Source organism: Aedes albopictus, chromosome 3, assembly GCF_035046485.1.
Source record: "Aedes albopictus strain Foshan chromosome 3, AalbF5, whole genome shotgun sequence".
In the NCBI taxonomy this organism is placed as follows: domain Eukaryota; kingdom Metazoa; phylum Arthropoda; class Insecta; order Diptera; family Culicidae; genus Aedes; species Aedes albopictus.
The window spans coordinates 131,745,256-131,752,937 of record NC_085138.1 but is presented as its reverse complement, the minus strand read 5'-3'; the positions used below and the strand labels follow the sequence as shown (position 1 = coordinate 131,752,937).

General features: G+C 38.3%; 1 long non-coding RNA gene across 1 annotated transcript; it reads right to left on the bottom strand.

The window, feature by feature from the left end:
* Window positions 1–1,814: 1,814 nt before the first annotated feature.
* LOC134290456 (uncharacterized) lies at window positions 1,815–5,941 on the bottom strand. The gene is made up of 2 exons (XR_009998885.1): window positions 3,435–5,941; window positions 1,815–3,331 (listed from the first exon to the last, which is right to left on the bottom strand). It is a non-coding gene; the product is annotated as an uncharacterized LOC134290456 (long non-coding RNA).
* Between the last annotated feature and the right edge of the window lie 1,741 nt (window positions 5,942–7,682).

The window sequence follows — 7,682 nt, the reverse complement described above, 5'->3', positions numbered from 1 at the left end:
GCCTGATCGATGATTCTTGTTTCTGGCCTCGTTTTGGCTGTTTCTGCTTACTATAGGATCGAACATTCAAACGTTCTTTGGCACGATGAACATTGGAATTCGAAATGGTAACTTTTTTGGTCATACCCCGCTTTGTGTTAGTTAGAAGTGCTTTTTCCTGAACTCAAGCACCTTCATTATTTGTTTATCCAAACGAGGGTAAGCAGGATCTTTATTTTTTAATCAATTTTTGCCTATGCTTAAACGTCTTATCCCCACCGTGATTGCTGATTGCTGGTTGCACGATTTTCTCACTTACTCCCACCATATTTTGTTCATTTCCTAAGTGACCTTCCAAACTCTGTATATCGTTTGTGCACATTTTTTCTAAGATGTTCCGCTAAAAGTTCACATATTTTTAAACACACTGTTGGAATCGCAAAAACCGCTATACAATTGTTAAGAAAATAGGTTGACCAACAGGATGTAGCTTTAAAAAAGAACTAGTCATCAATAGTTATGAAATGCCAGTATTTTTTTACTGCGTCCATACTTTCTGGACCGGTCTTTAGGTGGTACAGCCCTGGATCGCTGTTATGAGGGTTGCATCCTTCCTGTCCGTTACCAAGATTTGGGACTAATCTCTGATTCTTAGACAAGATTGACGCAATCCTCCAACGGTCGAGTATTGTCCTGGCCACGTCCTTGCGACAGCTGAGGGATGGGAAAGAAAGCTTAGTTGGACACCTATGAAAGTACATAGAGACCTCTACATTCTTTCAGGCCTAGGCGTCACGCACAGAACAGATGTGTATCTTCGAACAAATTTGAAGTTTCGAGGTGGAAGTCGTTAAATTGTCACTTGGAGAACTAGATTGAAATGAATCTCTATGGGAAAATAAAAAAATCATCAAAGCGTGCTACGTCGTCTCCCTATGCTCGCTGTAGGAAAAAGCTTGACTTCCACCACCAGGTTCGCTAGTGTTGAGCTTTCAAGCGAGCAGTGCTTTTCGTGACGAAGATTCACCCCCGTGCGTCACGGGAATTTGGGTATTAGTGAGAGGGTAAAAATCAAAAGAAATGTTTGGTCAACGTTCAGGTGCACAAAATATGTTTGGTTAGTGCCTGGTTTCTTTCACAACTTGAACCTTGTTGGGTGTTTGATTTCAAATCTGAAATAGAAAAGGAAAATTATAGATATACCTGAATCCTCCTATATGAAATGGTAGATTTACCTGAATCCTCCTGGAATAAAACGTTTATAAGTAGTAACAATAAAACTGAACGCAAAAATAGAGCAAATTATATCAAATATTGATCCTGCTTTGATCAAATATTTCTTTTTGGAAACAGCCAGATCAAAATTTAAGTTTGAATGCTATATTTTCCATAAACTACATAAAACATTCTGAAGGTTTTAAATTAATAAATAAGTTATTGTTGATATTGCTTTTCAAGTACAATAAACCTGTAAATATACTTATTTGAATTGTTATGAAGTTTGCTTCTACCATTTTTAGCGTATTATAGTGTATGAGTTTAATTATAAAAGTGAGTTAATCGGATATTTTTAGAAGGTACTTGAATACAAGACTATTTGCATGAAAACGGACATATGTGTTTAAGCTATTGGTTTTTGTTTGCAAGGAGGAGTTGTACCAACATGCAGAGCACAATATCAACAATATTGTGTTTTCATAAAAGGGCTTGTTTGCAAAACATATTGTAAAAACCAAAATAAATATAAAATATGCTTCTGTGAATCGCATGTTTGCCCCTGAGGTAGTTTACGTTTTCCACGGGAGTTCTCTTGAAGAATCGGACTTCACTCTACGTTGGTTCTGACCATAATGGCTTGTGCTTTATTCATGATATTTCTTAGACCTACTTAATTACTAACACATACAAAGTTGGATTGGGGAGGGGCTTGGACGATCATACGATCGATGTGTCTTAGAACTGCGGTCAGTCCAGACCGTGGGACCGCACCGCACATTAGTATGGGACAAACATCAAATTCTTGCTCCAGTCGACTTTTTTGATTCCATTTAGGTCTCATATTAACTGTGCAAAATTTCAGCGCAATCGGTGAAACTATAATTTAGCGCAAGCGGTTCAAAGATTTCATACAATTTACTATGGGAAAAGTTACACTTTCAAACAAAAAATCCCAGAGGTCGCCCCTTGTCTCCTTAATTCAAATCGATCAATGCTTCTTGTAGAAAAATCATTTATGAAACTTTCCTTCGAAGACCGCAAAACAATTGGATGCTTGTGGAAAAAGTTATTGATTTATTACCGACTAGTGATCTTACGAACGGCTTTTTGTTTTGTTTTATTAGCAGCACTGTAGCTGCTGCCTTGGCTGCTGCTGTTTCTGGGGGTGGTGATGCCTCCCGCCACCCCATGCAACAACGGCAGCAGCAGTGCTGCTGATAAAACAAAACAAGAAGCCGTTCGTTAGATCACTAATTGGTAATAAATCAATAACTTTTTCCACAAGCATCCAATCGTTTTGCGGTCTTCGAAGGAAAGTTTCATACATGATTTTTCTACAAGAAGCGTTGATCGATTTGAATTAAGGGGACAAAGGGTGACCTCTGGGATTTTTTGTTTGAAAGTGTAACTTTTCTCATAGTAAATCGTATGAAAACTTTGAACCGCTTGCGCTAAATTATAGTTTCACCGATTGCGCTGAAATTTTGTACAGTTCATCTGGGACCTAAATGGGATCTAAAAAGTCGACTGGAGCGAGGATTTATTTTTTCCATACAAGCGTGTCCCATACTACCGCACATGCAATGCTGACACGACGAAACTCGCTCAGTTCATAAACATTCAACTCCATCGAATGCTTATCGCAGCAGCATGGCATGGCAAGTGTTGTCAGGAATACTGGATATACCACACCCCACTTGCATACTGAGAGACGAACCAGCCAAGGGCTGAAAGTCTCTTTAATAAAGACAAATCAATCAATCAACCATTTGCATAGGAAATCCAGCAAATATGGCAATATACAACAAAATAATGTTAATACAAAATGTGCTTCATGGTAAGCGGCAGTGTTGTTCCTTTTACACCCGATTCTTTTCTTGCACGAGTCGTTTGTCCCATACTAATGCACCCCAGCTAACAATCACTTATTTAACAAACACCATTATGACGAATTAATTCAACATAATGTTGAATAACATTTGAATTATTTTCACGTACAACCTATGTTCGGGTTTTGTTCACACAAATTTGGAGAAGTTATAAAGCATCATGTTGTGCACCAACTTAATTTTTTGTTCTTCAAAACGTTTTACAAATGTACAGGAAAGTTGTTATTCAGCTTTGGCAAAAATGACTGAAAATAAATAAAATGCAAAAAATTTGAACTCTCACGAGAGTAATTATTATTATTATAATGAGAACACGTATTATGAAATAAGAATTGCATATAAAATTACCTAAATCCGGATTAGAACTCGAGACCTGTCGATTGCCAGCCGCATGCCTTCCTATCTGCGCCATCCTAGAGATGGTGAGATGTAGCACCCAAAGCAAAACATAATCTTCCCATGACTCAATAATGGTCACTCCTGAACTTGTGTTCAGCAGTGGTGAATTACCACAGCAAGTGGTAATCAACTGAACAACGCCATATACTTCAACAACTGTTCAACCCAAAACACGTGTTTTCCATTCTGATTTCGCTGTCAGTATTTTTATCGCACGGTGAGAAAACTTGTATCGAATGCGGCCAAAAAGTGTTGGTCCTTATTGAAGATATTGTTTCCAGATGTACTAATTGCGATTTTATTATTAAATATCGATCTTTAAAAATGTATGGCAATATGTGGTGCGGTATGGTCTTGGACATGGTGCATTCAGAGCATCTGTTCAGGTTATCTTCTCATGCTCAGTCGAAGATCCGTTAAGCATTTTTTTATTTATGCTCTTGTCATGGAATCTTGATGTTATGTTCAATAAATAGTGCATATGGATGTTTAGGGATACTTGAAATGTGTCGATTTCTGAATGCTGTTTGGTTATCTAGGTGACTGCGGGAACAATATTCAGTAAACACGACAGCACTGCAATGTCAAATGCATCGATCCAAGTGTCTCCTACAATCGAACTGCTGCGGAAGATAAAAAATATAATAATCAAGGTACAGTCATTGCACAATTATGGGTCACACACAATTATTAGTCACTTTTCACTTTAATAGATAAATACTAATTAATTGCAAGCTTTTGTTAGCCATTATCATTTTTCGTTGATGAGTTGATTTGTTTTGTGTCACTATAGGTATCGCACACGGGCTTATACGTCAAAACATACATATTTTCAGTAATTTTTTGTTCAGCATAAAACCATCTGTCAAAGTAACGCTTCGATTGTGAACATCAGAAAGTGCGTGCGCTGCTTTCGTAAGCTCTGTAAAGGCGAGCTTTAGTGATTTTCAAGTGCGAAATGGTATCGTCACCAGAACAAAAGTATAATTTACGTTCTAAATGTAAAAAATCATGTGACTGTAGCTAATTAAAGCTTATTTCATGCAAAATTTAAATGACTCATTATTGTGACAAGGAACACCGAAAATCACACAATTATGGGTCACTTTTTGTGCAGCATAATATTGACAGTTCTCCGTACATGGGTATTGCATACTTTTAGGCGTTTATCAGTGGTTGTGTTGGAGATTCTGTCCCAATATTGAAAAAATGATTACAAATCATGAAAACACGCTTCGTTAAGAGGTTTGAGACCAGTTTTAGATTCTACTATAGTTGATCTATCTAGAATAAGTGACCATTCATTGAAAAAATAGACAAAACATTATTGTTCAGCCGATTACTCTTGAGTGACCCATAATAGGCAACAAATTGACCCATAATTGTTACACAGCCAATTTTGACTCATAATTGTGGTTTTCATTATTCATCAACATTTCAGTAATTTTCACCACCTAAAGTGAATTTTACAAGCAGATTTTTATATAAAACAACAAAAAGGAGTTTCAATGAAGAGAATATAAAATAAAAATAATGAAAGTGTTATTTTTGTATGAAAAACGATTCATATTATGAAGTGATTGCTCCTTGAGTGACCCATAATTGTGCAATGAGTGTACAAGATATCTTGTTACATGCCTCATTTTTACGTTGATTACGTCTTTTGGCACTCAATGTTAAGCTACATAATTCTATTCTGTTTTATTTTATGTGATTCGTTTAAAATATTAGTTCTTTAATAACTTGGTTGTCTAAACAGTTTTAGCCATGATTTATCCCATAATCCGAACAAAGTTCCTAGTCAAACTATGACGGGCTGAAGGCGTTTATTTGACAAGTGAAAAGCACATTGTTCAGGAGCATATGCTTATCGATACATCAGCTTAATAAGATGCAGACAAATGCTTTGTTAAACTCTTTTGTTAAGGAATCAATGCTTGCCGAATAAATTTCTTGTTAAACGTTTGAAAAGTGTTTTAATTTATCATAGTTGATACCGACGAGGAAAGTCGAACATTGACTACTTTCTCAATTGAAAAATCATTTAAACAGTAATGTGTAGAGCATAATTTTAGTTCAGCTATCATTACCATTATTAAGCAACAATTCAGTAAGCTTGCTTGTTTGTGACTTGCAATTGTTAGTTGGGACATTAGTATGGGACACGCTTGTATGGAAAAAATAAATCCTCGCTCCAGTCGACTTTTTAGATCCCATTTAGGTCCTATATAAAATGTACAAAATTTCAGCGCAATCGGTGAAACTATAATTTAGCGCAAGCGGTTCAAAGTTTACATAGGATTTACTATGGGAAAAGTTACACTTTCAAACAAAAAATCCCAGAGGTCGCCCCTTGTCTCCTCAATTCAAATCGATCAACGCTTCTTGTAAAAAAATCATTTATGAAACTTTCTTTCGAAGATCGCAAAACAATTGGATGCTTGTGGAAAAAGTTATTGATTTATTACCGATAGTGATCCAACGAACGGCTTTTTGTTTTGTTTTATCAGCAGCACTGTAGCTGCTGCCTTGGCTGCTGCTGTTTCTGGGGGTGGTGATGCCACCCGCCACTCCATGCATCAACGATAGCAGCAGTGCTGCTGATAAAACAAAACAAAAAGCCGTTCGTTGGATCACTAATCGGTAATAAATCAATAACTTTTTCCACAGGCATCCAATTGTTTTGCGGTCTTCGAAAGAAAGTTTCATAAATGATTTTTCTACAAGAAGCGTTGATCGATTTGAATTAAGGAGACAAGGGGCAACCTCTGGGAATTTTTATCTGAAAGTGTAACTTTTTCCATAGTAAATCCTATGAAAACTTTGCACCGCTTGCGCTAAATTATAGCACAGACAAACAGACATACTACTCAAATCGAAATCATCGCACGATTTAACGGTCATTTTGAAAATATAGTGTGGTTCGGACTGTGCTCGCAAGTGTCATGGTGGCGCTGCTGTGCCACCGTCACCTCTCAATTTTGGAGAGAAATGTACGCGACGCCGATCAATGTTTACATAAAATGACTCAATCATGAACCCTCATTCATGTTTTATGAATGGATGACGTCTCGGGGGAGTCGTCACCTGCAAAATTGTTACATCGAGCCGAGGGAAACAACACCTGCAAATGAATACTTCGGATTGAGCATTATAGAGGGTGCTAGTGAGATGCCAAACGATGTTTTTGAAGCCATTTTCTTCTAAGTAATATGTCTGTTTGTCTGTGATTATAGTTTCACCGATTGCGCTGAAATTTTGCACAGTTCATTTGAGACCTAAATGGAATCGGAAAAGTCAACTGGAGCGTGAATTTGATGTTTGTCCCATACTAATGCACATGCTTGCGTTGATCGGCTGCCACCCGATCACACGTTGTCGCATCTTGCCCAACACTATAGGTAAATCCTGTTCCCAGTTCATTGGTAGTGCCACAGCTTTGGTAGAAGGTAGCCGCTCGATGTCCACTTTTCCACACTTTCTGTCCAGTCCAATAAAGTTCCTGCAGCGCTACGATGTCGAAGTTGTGGTCATGTAACTCATAGTAGATTACCCTGTCACATCCTGCGAAACCTAGTGACTTGGAATTCCATGTTCCAAATTTCCAATCGTAGTCCTTATTTCGTCGCGTGGATCTTTGCCGATTGTATCGAGTCGTATTTTCTCCTATGTTGTTATTTGCAATGGGGATTTTTACGGGTGGCTTATTGGGCCTACGCCAACACTCCTGTCTCGCCGGAAGTCCATCGTGCCAACTGGGACGCACGCTGACGGGGCTACCACCATGGATCTAGCTGGGCGTGATGCAGCATTCCTTACTCAGCCGCTGGATGCCAGAACAGATGCTGTTTGAGCCGCACCTCCTTGATGAACAGACGCTATGGTCGTACCTCCTCCTCAATCTAGCTGAAGTCAGAAGGACGACAGTGCCCAGACTGACTGCACTACTAGCTATGCACACAACTTTTAGCTGGCGGTCTTTGTCATCCCTTGACCCGTGGAAGCGTGAGGTTGGAACTTGTGAGGACCAGAGCTATGTTGGACGCTTTCCTTATCGATTTGAGAACTTTCGACGCACTTTACGAAAAATTACAGCTAATTGAACATTTTGCCTGTTCCGATCATTTGGTTTATCCCAATTCCTTTGCTAAACAGCTGCATAAAAACCAGATTGCTTTGCAGTCACTTGATGAAGCA